This window comes from Mustela putorius, unplaced genomic scaffold (genome assembly GCF_011764305.1).
Source record: "Mustela putorius furo isolate JIRA1106 unplaced genomic scaffold, ASM1176430v1.1 tig00001075_pilon_pilon_pilon, whole genome shotgun sequence".
In the NCBI taxonomy this organism is placed as follows: Eukaryota; Metazoa; Chordata; class Mammalia; order Carnivora; family Mustelidae; genus Mustela; species Mustela putorius.
This window is the reverse complement of record NW_025421560.1, coordinates 57,781-75,501: the sequence shown is the minus strand read 5'-3', so window position 1 is coordinate 75,501 and position 17,721 is coordinate 57,781. Positions and strand designations below refer to the sequence as shown.

At 49.4% G+C, this 17,721-nt stretch overlaps 1 protein-coding gene across 12 annotated transcripts in view; it reads left to right on the top strand.

The window, feature by feature from the left end:
- LOC101683557 (spermatogenesis-associated protein 31E1-like) overlaps nucleotides 1-17,721 on the top strand; it is a 71,356-nt gene that overhangs the window by 15,537 nt on the left and 38,098 nt on the right. For all 12 annotated transcript variants that reach the window (XM_045087211.1, XM_045087212.1, XM_045087210.1 and 9 more), the window contains one exon: nucleotides 386-526. The gene's annotated coding sequence lies outside the window, so the exon portion shown is untranslated. The remainder of the gene's footprint in view (nucleotides 1-385; nucleotides 527-17,721) is intronic.

The following is a 17,721-nucleotide window of genomic DNA, read 5'->3' as shown; positions in this document are numbered from 1 at the left end:
GGACGGTCATGCAAAATGCAGTTGAAATAGGGTTTATGCAGATCTTCTGTTTGGGTTCTGGGAGCAGCAGAAACTTTATTTAGACTCCTGTCACTAGTTGCACATGGTGATTGACCTCTGGGCCATTTCCTGGCCCATGTCCTCCTGCTTGGGTCTGGCAAAGATATCATGGAACTCCCGGTAGCCAGTTGACCATGCATGTATCATCTGAAGGTCTGCCAGCAGCAATGATAAACCTTTAAATTTCGGGATTCTGTGGTTTTGGCCTCTTTGAGCTTGTGCTCTATGCTGGAAGGGAGGGGCATGCTTTCAGTTTTGTGTGACATTGTGTCTTCCCAAGTGCAGGTCCTGAGACCTCAACTAAATGCTCTCCCCGTTTTTACAGGTGGTGCTTTGAACCTCAGGTGACTTGACCTCGTTGGCAGCATCCAGCGCGTCTGGCCTCTGTCTCTTCAGTGCAGATTCAAGTGCAACATACACAGGAATGTGACCTCTGTCATCTCCCTGGTGGATGTATATCACAGTCGTAAGTTGTCATGGTTCTGAACCTCCCGCCAGGGTTGAGGTTCAGGCTTTGACTTGGGTATCTTTTTTGCCGGCTTCTGTCTTTCTTCTGGAGGGAAAAATACCCTCTTCTTGTCGATTAACTTGGAGATGTACCCTTAACCAGAATGTTCAGAGTTTGCTGCTTGGGGAAGATGACTTAGTGGCACATATGGAGAAGGTTCTGCTAGTCCCTGCCCCACACAAAACTTCTGAACTCCAGGTTGCCTCTGGTAGCAGAATCCTGAGTTATTGCAGCCTGACCTTGTATAGACATTCTCTTGATGATCGACTTTCTGCCCACAGTTGCTTTATTGGGCCATTCATCTAGAGCAAAGAATCCTGGGCATCTTTACAAATGGATGTCTGAGTGGACTTCCGCACACATTCTCTCTATCTCTGTCTCTATCTCTATCTCTATGTTTCTTTTTGTGGGCGGAGTGGGAGATGCAGAGGATGAGAGAACCCTTCAGTACGCTCCCCATGCCTTCCAAAGCCTGACCCAGGACTCAATCCCATAACCCTGACATCATAACCTGAGCCAAAGCAAAACATTGGTCCCTTAACTGAAAGTACCTCACAGGCATTCCTGGACAGGCTTTGTCTTTCTGGAAGGGAGTGTAAGAATCCCCTCCTGTTCTAAAATCTTCCGAATCGGGGAGCATTTCCACGTCTGCAGTGATCGTACACCCTCTCAGGCCCAGAGATACGTAGCTGTTCTTTGTGGTGGAGAAAAGCGTTTGGCTCCCACGTTCTCATAGACGGGGAGGAAGCCCTCACTGCCTGATGCTGACGTGTTGAGGTTTTCCTGCCCTGGTCCCAACAGGTCTTCCAAAGAACACCTTTGTAGAAGATGAAATTAATTTGCAAGCCCCCGGGTGGCACAGTTGGGTAAGCATCTGCCCTTGGCTGAGGTCAGGATCCCTGGATCCTGGGGAATCAAGCCCTGTATTGGGCACCCTTCTCTGTCTTCCTCGCTGCCCGACCCCAACTGTTCTTGCTCCCTCACTAGCTCTGTCGCTCTTCAATAAGTGAAGTAAATAGAGCCATTTCTAAGCATGTAATTAATTTGTAAATTTTTTGCCCTTTGTGAGGACAATATTAGTAGAATTAAAGATGCACGAGAGGTAGATCACAAACCATGTGATCTACCATGTGTTTGTTGAATCTTGTGGCCATTCATCCTTGCGATCTACCTACATGGATACGTTTATGTTTTCGTGAACATCCATCGATCGCCTTGTGTTCTGAGATTCTGAGTTCACCCTCGACTTGATGTTCTCATGGATCCCAGGCAGTGTATTTCCTGTGACCCCACTTGCTAGCAAGAGACGGTACCTGTGTCAGTTGTGAGAGGTCGTAAAGGAAATGTCCCCCGTTCTTACTTGGCACAGTGTGCAGTGTTGTGAGACCCGCCTGTTCGGTGAGACTGTCCTTTATGCAAGTACTCCTGGATCCGAGCAGATGTTCTTGATTTCTAGTTATTGGTTACCGGAATAGCGCATTCTGCATCCCTCAGAATGGGGCCCTGCTGTATGTGTTTGCAGTGTCTGAGTTTGTATCTCAGAGTCAACCTGAGGAATTCCTTGGGAAGTAGTTGCCCAGTGATTCTCTGATGGGAGTGTCCGGGGAAGAATTTCCCCTCGTTGCTTTGGGATCAGTGATTCCTCGGTGTGAGGGTGTCGTTGCTGGCTAGGGAAGAAGGGATAGCTGAGCCCATTCCTTTGCTCATCAGACTTGGAGGATTTTCTTGTGTGCAAATCCTCCCAGGTCCATCCTGTGTTGGCTCCATGAGGAATGGGATTCCCATATGGGATGTCCTCGCATTCAGCCACAGCGATGATGCAGGGGGTCCCAGTGGTACCCGCACCTTCGCTCCTGTGTGAGGGATGAAGCACACTCTGAGATGGTAGCGGGAGCCTCAGGCCTGAGCCCCACCTGAAGCTTCTCCCACCAGGATACAACGCTAGTGGCTCTCCCCGTGTGAGTTCTCTGGTGTTGGGAAAGGGCCCACTTCTGGGTGAAGGCTCTGCCTCAGTGACGGGAGACAAGGGTTTGTACTGTGTGATTTCTGTGGCGGTGAGCAAGGTGGGCGCTCTGGGTACAGGCGGGGCCCCAGTGGTGACAGACACAGGTTTCTCCACTCTTGAGTTGTCTGGTGCCTCCAAATGTGAGAGCTGTGTCTAACGGCTCTTCCACGTTGATTGCATTTGTCGGGGTTGCCGCCGGTGTGGATCCTCGGATGCTGGCTAAGGGTGTGGCTGGCCTAAATGCTTTCCCCGGAAGATGACATTCAACTGGTTTCATTCTGTGGGAACTTGCCCATGGCCTTGAAGGGATGCATGTTGCTGTGAGCTCTTGTGCAGCAATCCCAACACATGGCTTCTACCCCGTGTGAGGTCCTGGGCAGGAAGAAGAGCAGAGCTCTCTGAAGCAAGGGTCTCCCACCTTCTTTCCATCCCCGAGGGGAGTCTCCAGTGGTCTTACTGTGTACAGAGGTGAGCACTGCCCTGGAGTTGTTCCCCCCATGTGTATCATGTCTCCGTTCCTCGGAAGGGTGAGTTCTCTCATGTCTCCCGAGGTTAGAGCCCCGACTAAAGGCTCTCCCACACTGGGTAGATGGGTGTGCTGCGATCCAGGATGAACGAGCTCTGATGTCCCTGGCATCAGGGACACATGGCTGAAGGCTCTTCCACATTGTCAGCAAATATGAGGCTTGACTTCCCAGGACACAACACAACCGGAGTGAGGTGAGGCACATGAGACCTCTCCGTGCTGTGCTCCAGCATTGCCCGGGTTCCTGTGCAGTGTGAACCCTGTGCTAATGGGCAGAACAGGAGGGGCTGTGGCAGGATTGCACACTCATGTTTCTCCCTTCCTGACTCAATGCACATGTTCCAGCCCCTTCCTTCAGGAATGGTCACTGCGAATACTCCTGCAAGCCACTTGTAGTCGGGTGCCGTGTTTCTCTCTGGAATTCAGATAGATCTTTTTACATGGTAGCCTCACCCCCACGTCAACTGCTGATTAAATTTTTGATGTTTCTGTTTCAAAGACTATATACCCGTGAGTCGTGCTGAAGCCAGTGACTTTTCCAGACACTCGGGCGGCGGCTTGACTTGCCCCTTTCAGCCGAGAAATGAAACTCTTCAGGTTTTTGGTGGGACAGCCCGTATGCTCAGGGTCTTGGATGACAGGGGATTGTGGGGAATGCTTAGCGTAGCCCGTGTCCAGCTCTAGTGTGGAAGGCCAGGGTTCATGACCCTGAAGCTTCCCGTTGACTTGCAGAGAAGGAGACCTTTGAGATGCCCCCGTGTGGGTCTCCCTTCATCCTTTATAATAGGGAATGAATTGCCGTGAGCTCCTGGGTCTTGTATGCACAGAATGAGTCCCGGAACACTAGGTGAAAAAGTACTGAAGTGCTGTGTGGGGACTAACAGAACAGAAGGAGAAAAGGAAAGAGGGGGAGGGCGGAAGGAATACAAAGAACAAAAAGATCATGCAGGGAAGGAAGGAAGGGAGGGAGGGCGGGCGGCTTGAAAAAGGGAGAAGAGAAACTGGTAGAGAGGCATTAGGGGAAAGAAGAATTTTGAAAGTTGTGAGACAAACATCTGAGAGTTAAGATTTGAGCTTGATGAGAAAGGAAAGGGATGGAGTCCTCTACTCAGGAGCAGAAACCGGTTGTAGCGTGTTTGTGATGAGAACCTATGGACCAGATAAACCTGTGAGACAAAGAGAGTGAGGGAGGGATGCTGGGGAGTTTCAGAAGGGCAACATCAACCACGTCGAGGACCGAGAGAGGGGCCATGTGAGGGTTTGAGTGCAAGAATCACAGAAGGGTCCTGTCCTCGGAGGACACAGAATGTGCAGTGGGTGAGGTGGATGGAGTCGGAAGAGTTGACAGAAATGGGCCTGTGTGGCAGGGTTGTTTCCACAGGAGCCCTACAAGAGACAGGACTGATGTAGGAAAGAGGTTAGCATTCAAGGCCAATGGTCAAGAAAGAAGTCTTGAGACGGCTTTGCTGGCAGGAGGTGATTTTTATTAAAGCACAGGGATATGACCCTTGGGTAGAAAGGGCTGCTTGCTGGGGTCGTGACGGGAGGCTGACTCTCTGGGATGGCATTGGGGGCGGTGAGGCAAAAAGGAGGTTTTTCAAGAATGTGGCAGGAGGACAGAGGACACCCAGGATATGGGAGGCTTTGCTCTTGTGAAGGGAAGGTGGTTTTTCCTTCTAGGAAGGCATGAATTGAAAGATGGTGCAGAGCTTCCTGGAGGAATGTTACCTTCCTCCTCTCCCAGGCCCTTCCCAAGGGACTGCAGGTTTGAAAAGAAACTTTGTCCTATGGACATTTCCTTCGGCCTCAGCCTCCCTCAGTGTCATGGAGGGGAGGGAGATGTCAGGGCTTCAGGAAATGGAGATCCGGACCTCTGGCAGGTCGCTAGCCTCTCATGAAGTGAGCCTCTTCCTGCAGAATCACGAGGACTTTGACAAACTTAGGGAGACTCTGGTCTTGCCGGGTTTTGATCTCCATCTGGGGAGAATCTGTTTTTTCCTTTTCTCAGCTTCAGGGCAGTCAGGGCGCCTGAGGGATGTCCCCCGTATCACAGGTTGGGGGGCGGTGTGGCGTGCCAGCTCCTGCTTGGTGCTCAGCTAGCCTTCCCCTCCCTCCTCGTGTGCCCCTGACCAGTGCGGAGCCTTGCATGGTTAAGGTTGTTGAAGGAAGACAGTCTCATCTTCTGTAGCTTCTTCCTGCTGAATAGGGGTGCAGAGCTGTCCCTCCACGTGGGTCGTTGCTGGTCAGGTCGGGGAGGCCCAGCTGGGGGAGACCTCTGTTGTCAGAGTTGTCAAAGGAAGAGGCCACTGAGCGCAGGGGAGAACTTGTGACTGGATCATCCTGAGCGGAAAGGACCATCTGTCCTCTGGAACTTACTGCAGAGAAGGGTTCCTGGCACCACCTGCAGAGATGTGGCAGGGGCTAGGAAACAACACAACGGGCTTAGAAGAAGAAAGAGAAGGAGAATCCCCATGAAGAGTCCTCTGATAGTGGGTGAGAACCCTCCCCCAGGCCAAGAGTTGAGCCAGTCCTTAAGGAGAGGGATCCTTGGAAGTGGGGATTTGAGCAGTGGTGTCTGGTAGGAACCCAGAGTTCTCTTTGAGATCATGGGGAATGTATGCACAGCATTGTGTCTTTCGATGGGCACAGGCTCCACCTTGTGCAGCAGTTACCACCTCTGAAGCCTTTGTGTTCTGTAGAACTGCCTTGTGCGTTGGGATCATTCCCGTATTTCACTGAGAAATCCTGTTTGGGGTGACATGGTGGGCCTTGACTGTGTACTCAGTAAGGACTCCCCCATGCCCCACGACATCCTCCATTCCCAAAGAGGGGCAACGATGGATGCTAGGTGGCCACGTCAGTGGAACAGAGCACCCGTGCACTGCTGCCTGAAATGGGGAAGGTCGGCTGGGTCGGTGATGGTTTTCATGATGCGCCCACGCATTTGGCCCAGCCCAAATGTCTGGTGGCTTCTGGAGCTTGGGGAAGCCATGGGCCCAGGTTAGAGCTTCATGGCCACTGCGTCCCAGCTAGGGTCCCTTATCGAATCCCGAGTCTTCTTGAACCGCAGTCAGGCTTTCAAGGGCTCCTTGGGCTGGGAGGGCCATTCTTGGAATGTGCAAGCATTTCAGGCCCATTTCAGGTTGGCGGGTTCTGGCTTGGGAAGAAGAGCCGTTTCTGTCAATTGCTTCATGGGCGATGAGGACGAGGAAGGCCTGTCGGAGTCCGGATAAATGCTTGTGTGATTTGTTGCCAATGAGAACCAACAGGTGGGCACTAGGATCTCTGCTTTGGGGGCAGACATATTTGCTGACAGGCTTTGGCCTCAGTAGTCCGAGTTCGACTGATGACAGCACTCCTGGTTCTTCTTACCGTCTTTCCCTGAAACTGTTGCCGTTGCTAAAGCACCTGTCCTCCTCATTTTCGTAGGGGCATCTTCAGTCTGGTGGACTTCAGAGCCTTTCCAGAGTTAGGAGCCATGGGCGTAGAGCGGTCGGGTCCAGGCCCAAGGGTCGCTGGGTTTCCAGGTGGGCTGGTTTCGGGTGTTAGTTCAGGTGTATCTGGAAGCGTAAGGTGGTACTTGGTAACATCATGGGCCTGCTGTCATGGTTTGGTGGCCTTTGTTCTCTGGGACGCTCTGGAGCTGATGCCAAGTCCTTAGAGTCAGGGGCCATCCCCACATGAATTGGGAGGTTCCTTTTCCCAGGAGGGCAGTTGGATGCTTAGCTAAAGCCTTTGTTTGCCAGTGTACCTGAATAGGGGTGGCTTCTTGGATCAGTAGGACTGGGAGGGAAGAAACCATTGCAAGAAGCCCTTTTGATTGGAGATCCCGCCAGAAGATCCTCATTAGTAGGGAGTCACCGGTGAGTGGGAGAAAACTTGTCCGGGAGATAAGGGCACCCCAAGTGCACCCTCCACTCCAGGTAGAGCGCGGGGTCCTTCATTGTCCCCATAAGTCCCCAGAGAACCCTGTGGAGTGGTGTGTGTTCTCTGGCTTTGAGGGGAAAGAGTTCCTCATCCCAGCCCCATCCAGCTGGTCAAGGTGCTCATTGAGTTCCACAGTTGTGGGCTAATCAGTTGCATGGTCCAGTTGCTGAATGAGCCCTGAGCCCGTGGGGTCTCGGTGTTATGCCTGCAGAATAAGGAGCAAGGGGACTGCCCTCTCACGAGCTAATGGAGCCATGTTTCTGAAGGTGATTTCAAGATGTCTAGCTTATGTAAGCGACACATTTGGAAAGGCCACCAGAGTTAGACGTGAACGTTCACAAAGGTGGGTTCTTGAAACCGACTTTTTCTCTTCAAAAGAGCACTCCTTTCCAGAGATGGCCAACTCAGGGCTCATGTTCTTTGGAAAGCAAGCCCCGCTTTAACCCACGGGGCCCCCTTATTGACTTAAGCTCAGCAAGCTTTGTGATCGATCTGGAGTGGTCGCTTAGAATCTGCGTCGCTGGTACTTTTCTGAGGAATCTCTACCCGTTCGTTGTCTCTCGAGGCCAGAAGCCAAGGGAGGGGCTGGCCATTGGACTTGCCTGCGATACCTGTGGATTTGGACAGGTTCCTTTTCCTGAGGTGCCTGATAGGTCCTTGGGTTCCCACTCCTGCCAGGAAGTGACAGTCTTTCTGCTCCTGGTGAGGCGGTGAGTAGTCTGGAGGCCAAGGGGTCAGGCCAGCATTCCCAAGGGGCTTGCTGGCCGCCAGCTTCCCGAAAGTCAGCCTCAGTCCCTTAAAGCCCTTTGGTCCCATCTGGGTCTCGGCCTAGCTGTCTCCGTAGGACAGTCCCATCCAAGCCTTGGTCAGATCAGCCATGTTTCCAGTGATGGCCCCGTTCCAAGGCAAAGAGGTTCTCATGGAACATCAGGAGACGCTGAGGGTTGCCATGGGAGAGGAAATGCTTCCTGAGACCTTTTGACTTGGAGGGCTCAGGCAGAGTCCAATGCGCCATGCTTTCACGTGCTTCCGAAGGAATGTTGGGTCCCATTTCGTTGTGTCCTAGATGTCTAGCATTGCCGTTCTTGAGGTCCAAGGTTTCCCCGGGGTGCAGCATGGTGCTTGGGGTCCCAGGTCCTCTGGCGTGGTGTCTGGGTGCTCCCGAGTCAGAGCTCAGATGAGGGACAGCCTCTTGTCGCTACACCTCTTGCTGCTGCCAAACACACAGACTGAGCGGGGCCCGTTTTGTGGGGCCGCTGCCAGTGTTGAGCCCAGCATTGGTCATGGTCCTGTGCGTGGAAGCAACAGGGGCGGTTTGGGGGTGGCACCCTCGGGGAATCCAGCAGGGGTAGGGCTGCTGCCCCTCGAGTGGATCCCAGGGTGGCCAAGGGGCCCTGGCAGTGCCGCTTGGTCCTGCATGTGTCATGCTGTGCAGGCTTTTGGGGACTGTAGGGGACAGCAGGAGGAGGAGCAGCCCCTGCAGCAGACAGGGGAGACGGGAAGGCTTCTGTCCTGCCCAGTCTCAGGTGGGCCCAGTCTCACCAGACAACGGACTGTTGTGGGCCCAGATGGTTGCCTCGTCCTCCCATCATCAGCAGGGCTCAGGCAGCCACCTCTGGGTGTGGTGGTTGACTCAGAGGGTCCTCTTGTCTCGTCCTCGGGGCTCCAGTGCTGTCCTCTGGTGGGCTGCCCAGAAGTCGTCTTTTTGGCCTACGGAGTTCAGGCGTAAGAGAGCCGTTCCTGCAGGCGTGTATCCCTGTGTGTTCACGCCGACTCCTCCTCCGGGCCCAAATCGGAGCCGCAAGGGGGGCCCCAGGGCCATCCTGGCTCCCTTTGTCGGAGCACCCCAGGAGCCTCTGGTGCCCTGGGGTCGTGGGCACACTGTCCTGTGTCGCAGCTGTGGAGACAACGGGTGAAGTGGTGTGAGATAGCGAGTGGCGTGTGGCATGTGGCCTGGGCCAGGTCTTACCAGAGGCCTGTGGGGTTTTGCGGGACGTGTCTTCTGAGGTGTTGAGGTGGAGGTTTCCCTGCAGGACCCATGCGTGACCTGAAGAGAGGGGAATTTCCCGTGGGCCCCCTGGGGCTGAATGAAGGCTACACTGCCAGGGCCCCTCAGGCCCCTTCCCTGACTGACCTCCTCCATGACAGTGGGGTCCTCCTCCTGCTGGGCTGTCCCTTCCCCAGCCTCTCTGAGAGCCCTGGACATGCCCTTCTCTGTGGGGGGAGCCTTTGCCCACACGAGTGTTGCAGGTGGCGTGGCAGAGACGACGTGCTCCCGACTCCCACGGGAAGTGAGTTCGCACAGTCCACGGGCTGTGGGCAGGTGTTGGGCGAGGTGGGAGCAGGCAGGGTGGCCTTTCCCTGGTGGGTCTCCCCTGCCGACTGAGGGATCGAGGAGAGTCTCTAGAGTATGAAACTCACAAAGCAAAATGGTGCCATGAGGGGACCCACTACTTCCCATGAGGCGTCTTGGATGCTCGGGGGATGGGAGGTGTTGGTCAGATCATACGGGGGTGGCCGGCGGACAGGACTCAGCTGGAGACCGGGCCCGTCTCTGTGCCCACAGGGATTTAGCGCTGGGAGGGGTGAGCTGTCCTGGTCCTGTGTGCCCGGGGGCCTGTCTTACTTGCTCATTTCTCACGTGCCTGAAGTGGGAGATGAGGCCACCCCACCACTGTCTCTTCCCGACTAGTGTCGTCCGGGCGCAAGCCATCTGCTGACTTTAGCATTGCAGGGTCAGGCAGCAAGTGTGTGAAGCAGGTCCAGCAGCACCTTCACACAGGCCCGGGGGATCGTGGCCTGCGACAAGGGTTCTCCAGGGCAGCTGCATAGGGGCGTCCCGCCCTTGGGAACACGTCCACAGGTCAGACTCGGCTGGGGTGTGAAGGCTGGCAGAAGCTACGATTTATGGGCATCTGTGTGTAGTGAACTCAGGGGAAGTACGCTTTCCCTTCTGTAGCTCTGGGCATCCCCTTGAGGGTACAGCAGCTTGTAGAGAACCGGGATGGTTTGGTAGTGGAGGTTATGTGGAGAGAATTTAGACCTGTCTTCCACCTCCTGGCTCAGACCAGAAGGTAGTGTCGCGGTTCTCTTGCCCAGGAGAGTGCGGTTGGGGCCGCCAAGTCCTGAGCATGACCAGGTCTGGGCCCATGCCAAGCAAGATGCAGAGTCTCTTGTGCACCATTCCTGAGAGGCCACGAGCAAAGAGGCCAAGCTTTGACATGTGGCAGTGGCCAAGGGAGGCACGAACAGCTTTGATGGGAAAGATCCTTCAAGGAGCCACGCAAGGAGTCAAGTGGTGATGACAACAGCCTACCCTAAAGGCCTGTGGACACCTCGTCTGTTCTTTTCATGCCGAAACCGTGACATGAGGAAGTGATGCCTGTGCCAGAGCATCCCTTTCCTTGGTGGTTTTTGACCCACCTTCCTCATTCTCCAGAGCGGCAGGAGCAACCCCATGTTCCTGGGAGCCCTGTCCCAGTGTTCCCCTCCTCGGTGCCGTTCCCTACCTGAAGAGACTTCGTCCTCACTGAGGGAGCCGTCGATGCTCTCTACCAGTTGATCTGTAAGAACTGAAAGAGGAGCAATGCCCGTTAGGAGAGAAACCGCCTCACCCCTTCATCCCAGGTGCATTGAGATGTCTCAGGCAGCATCTGCCTGACCCTTTTGCTGCGCTGTCAGAGGTTGACGGGGCTGGCGGAGCCGAAGCCCTTGGAGGAGACGGGGATTGGAGTTTCACGCCTTCTAATGAGACCAGGACACTGCAGCAGCCACCTCAGTGTCAGTTCTGCATGCCCATGACCGCTGTCCCCTCCCAGTTCAACCATCGGAAACTCCAGTCGTTATGTGACTCTTGACATGTGGCTAGTGGGAGTGAACAACTGGACGTTTTCGTTCCCTTGATTTCTGTATACTGTGCTGAGATAATAAATGACTGTGTGTGATGGATACTAGACTCTTTCCTGGATCACTCAGCACTAGACACCAACCAGGAGCGAGAGACAAGGCCTACTCTCCCGCGTATTGCTCGGGCATCAGTGGCTGGCCTGACCGGGACGTTGATCAAGGGAAGACGTTCCCAGGCTCACACACACCCACCAGGCGCTGCTGGAGGTCTTTGGACCCGAAGAGATTAAGGTGAAGCCCCAGTTGCTAGAATAAGTGGGGAACAGATTCTGTGCAGCACTGACCAAAAGCATACAGTGTGATGTTCTTGGGACAGAGGAGCTGCTACAGTAGATAAGGGAACCACAAAGGAGCACAACGAGCCACGACGTTTCTGAATATGAAGAAGTCGGTGGTGGGTCGCTAGAAGCTGACCTTCCAATACCTTGGATGACTCCCCTGAGCCAACAGGAGGGTGCTGGCATACAAAGAGGCAGGAGCACCTGGGAGCGGAAGAGAAATGCCCCCAGAAATGCGCTCATGTTGGCATCACGATGCTTGACAGGAGGACCGCCCAGAAAAAGCATCCTCTTCTGAAACAGCGAACAGAGTGAAAAGGCAGCCCACAGATTGGGGACACCCTTGGCAATCCTTATTTCAGAAAAGGTGTGTTCACTGGCAAAAAGGAAAAACAAGAAAGAAAACCAACCAAACAAAAGAAGACCGGGACTTCACCAAATGAAAGAATCGAGAAAAAGACTGGAGTAGTCTGTGCTGCAAAGGGAATGGATGACTCGGCCAGTCCGAGTCCGAAAAGATGCTCAACATAAGGCATCGTGAGAGCAATGCGAATCCAAAGGATGCTGAGCTATGGCATATTCAGTTAGGGTAGCGTGGACCCAAACCAGCAATTCAAACCCAGGACCCATGTTGGAAGGAGGCAGAAAATTGGAGACTTTGTATGCAATTCGTGGAATGCAGACTGGTGCAATTACCCTGGAAAAGCCTGTTGAGCGTCCTTGGAGAGCAGCAAAAGGTACTCCTGTGGATCCCGGGTGTGCGAGTGAGAAAAAGAGATGTCGGAAAATCAGATTCTGTTCCCATAGGTGTTTCTCATGAGAGAAAGTCTTGTTGGCTGCCAAAGAACCCTGAAACCCTGATTTGGCTCTGTTTCCATTCCCAGGCACTGAACTCCCTTGAGTTGTCTATTGGCCTAAACCTTCGGAATCTAACAAGGCCCTCTTGCATGGACAGATGGCCAGTGAAATGGGCGGTGATTGTCTTGTCACACCTGTTGAAGTTTGCGGTTCTCTTTGGCCACCTTGCAATGCACAGAGCACCCTTTTTTCCTGCATGGTTGGGGCCCAGGTGCCCCCAGTGATGCTCAGTCCCTGAAGCCGACCTCATTCCCCCTTGGATAGGACACCCTTTGGGCCCACTGCTGAGAGCCCCAGCGAGGACCAGTGGTGGGTGTGGGATTTCCCCTGGGACAAGGCCAGTTGCATTCTTAGACACAGTATCTGCAGGGAAATGGTAGATCTCCATGGAGAAATGCGGAGTGAATTGGCCCCATCTGTTCCCTGGCCACTGTCCCGTTGTGCGGGTCGCCCCCGAACGGGCTGTTGCATGTGGCTGCCCTGGGAGCCGCCAGGTGGTGGGTATTAGGGCATAGATTACATGGAGTACTGGGTGTGGTACAAAAACAATGAATACTGTTATGCTGAGAAGAAATTTAAAAAAAAAAAGCAAAGAAAATCCACAACTAGAATAAATTTTAAAAAACCTAAAAATTAATATGTATAAGAATAAATTACTTATTAAAAATAAGCCTAGAAGAAATTCTAAAATCAAATAATTTAAACACATGTACGTATTTGACAATCACTTTAATGTTAAATGAATCTGAAAATAGATAACCATGTAAAAGAGTGGCTGTAGATTTGGGGAAGATGAAGGCAGTTGTTCCTTCTAAGTTATATAGGTTGCTCACTACATTAAAGAACAGAACCAAAATGGCGAAGGACTGTTGCAGTAGAAGTAGTGAGAGAGCAGACCCCAATGAATGAGGGGTAGGGGGATACATCTAGAAAGTCTCCAGAACCAAGCCATCATGGATTTGTGCATTTCAGAGCAATAATAGGAGAGAGAGAGCTCTGTGAGGCTAGAGGTCTGCTTAAGACGTACTGCTTTCTACAAATCCAAGAAAACAAGTTTAGTGACAGAAAAATAGTACTATGGACTCCCAGGCAGAGGGTTGTAAGAGGAAAGGGGAGTACCTTCAGAATAGCTCCACTGAAGAAAATGAAGGCATAAATTCCTGACAAACTTTATATACTTTCATGTGCTTTTTTCCCCAAAATGATGAAAAAGGCATTAGGGAAATGAAACAGGATATTGAATGACACCATAAATTAGAGTTAGAAAAACTCAGTGAGGAAAGTACAGACCTCAGGGAAGAAGCAGCAGCATATCGAAACATTACTTCCTAAGTGAAATGGGAAGTAGTAAAAAAGGCAGCAGACAGTGCTGTATGAGAATGGGAAGTGAGAAGAGAAAAATGCTAAGAAAGAAACTAAAAAAAGAGACTACAAGATTTGAGAGAAAATACCAAAATGTGAAGTTATGGACAGGAAATGAGTATCTGGAATGCCTCTGGGAAAACCAAAGCAAAGACACAAAAACGTTAAAAGTCATAATACAGAATTTTTTGTAAACACAATAAATCCTTTCAAACTGTTTATTAACAGAGTACCGTGAGCACTGACTCAGAATGACAAATGGAAGGTTTAGTAAAATCATTGAGAGAAAAATGAAATTAAAATTGAAATGCAAAATTTAATTAAAATGTAAAGAAAAAGGGAAATCCTTGGGCATCTAGGGAAAAAGGAGCAGATGACATATAAAGGAAAGGAAATGAGAATGTAATCCACATTTCTGAATGCCATATTTTGTACCACAAGAAAATGGAGTAATGTATTGAAAGACACTGAAGGGAAGACACTGTGAACCATGGATTTTATAGCTAGAAAGCCTGATTTATACAGAATAAAAGTCTTGGCATTCAAGTCATTATGCAAGTACTCAGGCTATATATTTCCCATGACCCCTCGAAGAGGGATGACCAAACATAGGATAAGAAATGCCTTGAAAGAATGACAGATGGTTATCAGGCAATCTATGATGACTTTACATCACTAAGGTTCTGTGAGAGGAAGAATGACCTCAGTGGCAGTCCCTAGGGTAATTGTTTCATAATAATCCAAGAGCTTTTTTGGATCGGAATGCTTTTTATTTTATGTAAATTTATTTTATGTAAATTTTATATTTTTAAAACAACTGGAAGTTAATATTGCTTAATATAGACAACTTATGTTAATTAATTGATTTTACATTTAAAAAATAGTAAACTTCCAACATTAAGTGTAATGGTTATTCAACAAAACACATTCCAAGTCCACACAATTCAGAAGGAAATAACTGGCACTACATGAGCTGACTTGGGAGAGAGGAGTGTTCATGGGGGAGCCAAGAGGCAGCTCTCTTGTTGGCCTCATGGCTGATGGAAGCCCCTGGAAATGGGCAATCTCCAGCCCCTCCAAGGCCCAGGCTGGCTGCTCTATTGAGCAGTGATAGAATCTACAGAATTAGCAGGAATCCACAGATGTCACAGTGATGGATGGAAGAGGGGCTCAGCAGGGTGGGTGTGTGGGTACCTGTCAGGCCCTGGAAGATGACCTTGAGCCCTAGAATGCCCAAGGGTCAGATGCATAAGGTACTGGGGCCTGTTTGCTGCTCTGTGCTGAGGGGGTGATCTGTCAGCACACAGAATCATTTCACCTGGGTGACAGGCAGGTCAGCTTTCAGGATCAGGTCCTCTGGACTGGGAAATAATGCAAAGGGAAGGGGAAGACTCTAGGTTTTCAGAGATGAACAGTCTGAGTTCCACAGACATGGGCCGAGGGAGGAGCTGGTTGTCTCAGGTCTCATGGAACAGGAGTGGAAGTTGACCTTTTCTTTCCCCGCATTCCTCCACTCAAGTCAGTCCTGTCATGAGATCTGCACCTCAAAAGTGGGCAGCTTCCTGGAGGGCTTCCTTTTTGCTCTAATAAAGATTTTTATTTCTAGCACAACCACTAAACCTTTCCTGTGCTTTTCAGTTAAAAGATCAAAAATTCTTATGCAGTGGCATTAAAAATATAGGAAAGCAGCAAAGTATATGTGAAACTTAACTTGCCTTCTCTGCTTCCTCTGCGCACATGTTCCACATGTCCATTTCCTCTACTTTATCATGTCATGGAAGTTATAGCTCACCAATCAGACAACAAAAAGAAATAAAAGGCATCTGAATCAGCAAAGAAGAAGTCTAACTCTCACTCTTTGCAGATGACATGATGATTTATGTGGAAAACCCAAAAGACTTCACTCTAAAGCTGCTAGAACTCATACAGGAATTCAGTAAAATGTTAGGATATAAAGGCAATGCACAGAAAGCAGTTCCATTTCTATACACCAACAAAATTGAAGAAAGAGAAATTAAGGAGTCGGTCCCACTTACAATTGCACTAAAAACCGTAAGATACCTAGGAATAAGAGAAAAAGTATCTGTACCCAGAAATACTGAGTACTCTGTATTTATACAGTACTCATGAAAGAAATTGGGGAAGACACAAAGAAATGTAAAAATGTTCCATGTTCATGGCTTGGAAGAACAAATATTGTGAAAATGTCTACGGTACCTAGAGCAACCTACACATTTAATGGAATCCCTATGAAAATACCATCAACTTTTTTCAAAGAAATGGAACAAATAATCCTAAAATTTATGTGGAATAAGAAGAGACCCCAAATAGCCAGAGAAATGTTGAAAAAGAAAACCAAAGATGATGGCATCACAATTCAGACCTCAAGCTTTATTACAAAGCTGTAATCATCAAGATATTATGGTACGGGCACAAAAACACACACACAGATCAATGCAAGAGAGTAGAAAGCCCAGTAATGGACTCTCAAGTCTATGGTCAACTAATCTTTGACAAAGTAGGAATGAATGTCCAATAGAAAAAAGACAGTCTTTTCAATAAATGGTGCTGGAAAACTGGACATCCACATGCAGAAGAATGAAACTGGACCATTTCCTTACACCACACACAAAAATAGACTCAAAATTGATGAAAGACCTCAATGTGAGACAAAAATCCCTCAAAATCCTTTAGGAGAACACAGGCAGCAACCTGTTTGTCCTCAACCACAGGAGCTTCTTCCTAGAAACATCGCCAAAGGCAAGGGAAGCAAGGGCAAAAATGAACTATTGGGATTTCATCAAGATCCAAAACTTTTGCACAGCAAAGGAAGCAGTCAACAAAACCAAAAGACAACCAACAGAATGGGAAAAGACATTTGCAAATTACATATCAGATAAAGGGCTAGTTTCCAAAATCTATAAAGAACTTCTTAAACTCAACACCCAAAGAACAGATATTCCATTCAAGAAATGGGCAGAGGACATGAACAGACATTTCTGCAAAAAAGACCTCCAAATGGCCAACAGACACATGAAAAAGTTCTCAACATCACTCAGGACCAGGGAAATCCAAATCAATACCACAATGAGATACCTCCTCACAGCAGTCGAATGGCTAAAATCAACCAGTTAGGAAACAACAGGTTTTGGTGAAGATGTAGAGAAAGGGGAATCCTCCTAAACTATTGGTAGGAATTCAAGCTAGTGCAGCCACTCTGGAAAACAGTATGGAGTTTCCTCAAAAAATTGAAAGTAGAGCTACCCTATGACCCAGCAATCCCACTACTGGATATTTACCCTAATGATAGAAATGTAGTGATCTGGAGGGGCACGTGCACCCAAATGCTTATAGCAGCAAAGTCCACAATAGCCAAACTATGGGAAGAACCTAGATGTCCATAAACAGATGAACTGATAAAAAAGATGTGATAACTATATCTATATCTGTATCTCTCTCTATATATATATGTATCTGTATCTATGTCTATATCTATATCTGTGCGTGCGCGCGCGCACACACACACACACACACACACACACATTTTTTTTTCTTGGTGTCCTGGAATTGAGTCCTGCATCTGGCTCTCTGCTCAGCAAGTAGCCTGTTTCTCCTCTCTTGCTTCCTGTTTCTCTTCCTAAATGTGATCTTTGTCAAATTTATAAATAAAATCTTTTTTAAGATGTAAATCCTTTAAAGAAACAATTAGGTTAAATTAAATCATAATTAAGTAGCTTAAATTAAGTTATAATTAAATGCTAATCCAATCCTAATCAATAAGTCAGGTGTCCTTATAAGAATGGGAAGAGACACCAAGGATGGACCTGCATAGGGAAGGACCATGTGAGGACACAGCAAGAAGGTCCAGTCTGCAAGCCAGGAAGAGAAGCTTCAGGAAAAACCAAACCTTCTGATACCTTAATTTTGGAACTTCCATCTTCCAGAATTCTGAAAAAATAAATTTCTTTTTTTTAAGCCACCCAGTCTGGTGGCTGGCATTCTGTTAACACAATCCTAGCAACCTAATGGACATTTTAGCATTGAAAAGTAGGGAGCTGCTGTAACAAATACCTGCAAATATGAAAGTGACTTTGTGGAAGTGGGATGGGGAAAGGCTGGAAGAGTTACAAGGTGTATGTTAGAAAAGTCTACATTGACTGGAAGAGACTGTCAGTAGAGGTATGAAACTTTAAAGGTGATGCTCATGTGGTCTCTGATGGGAATGAAGAATGTTATCAGAAACTTGAGGAAAGGTGATCTTTGTTATAAAGAGGTAAAGCACTTGGCTGAA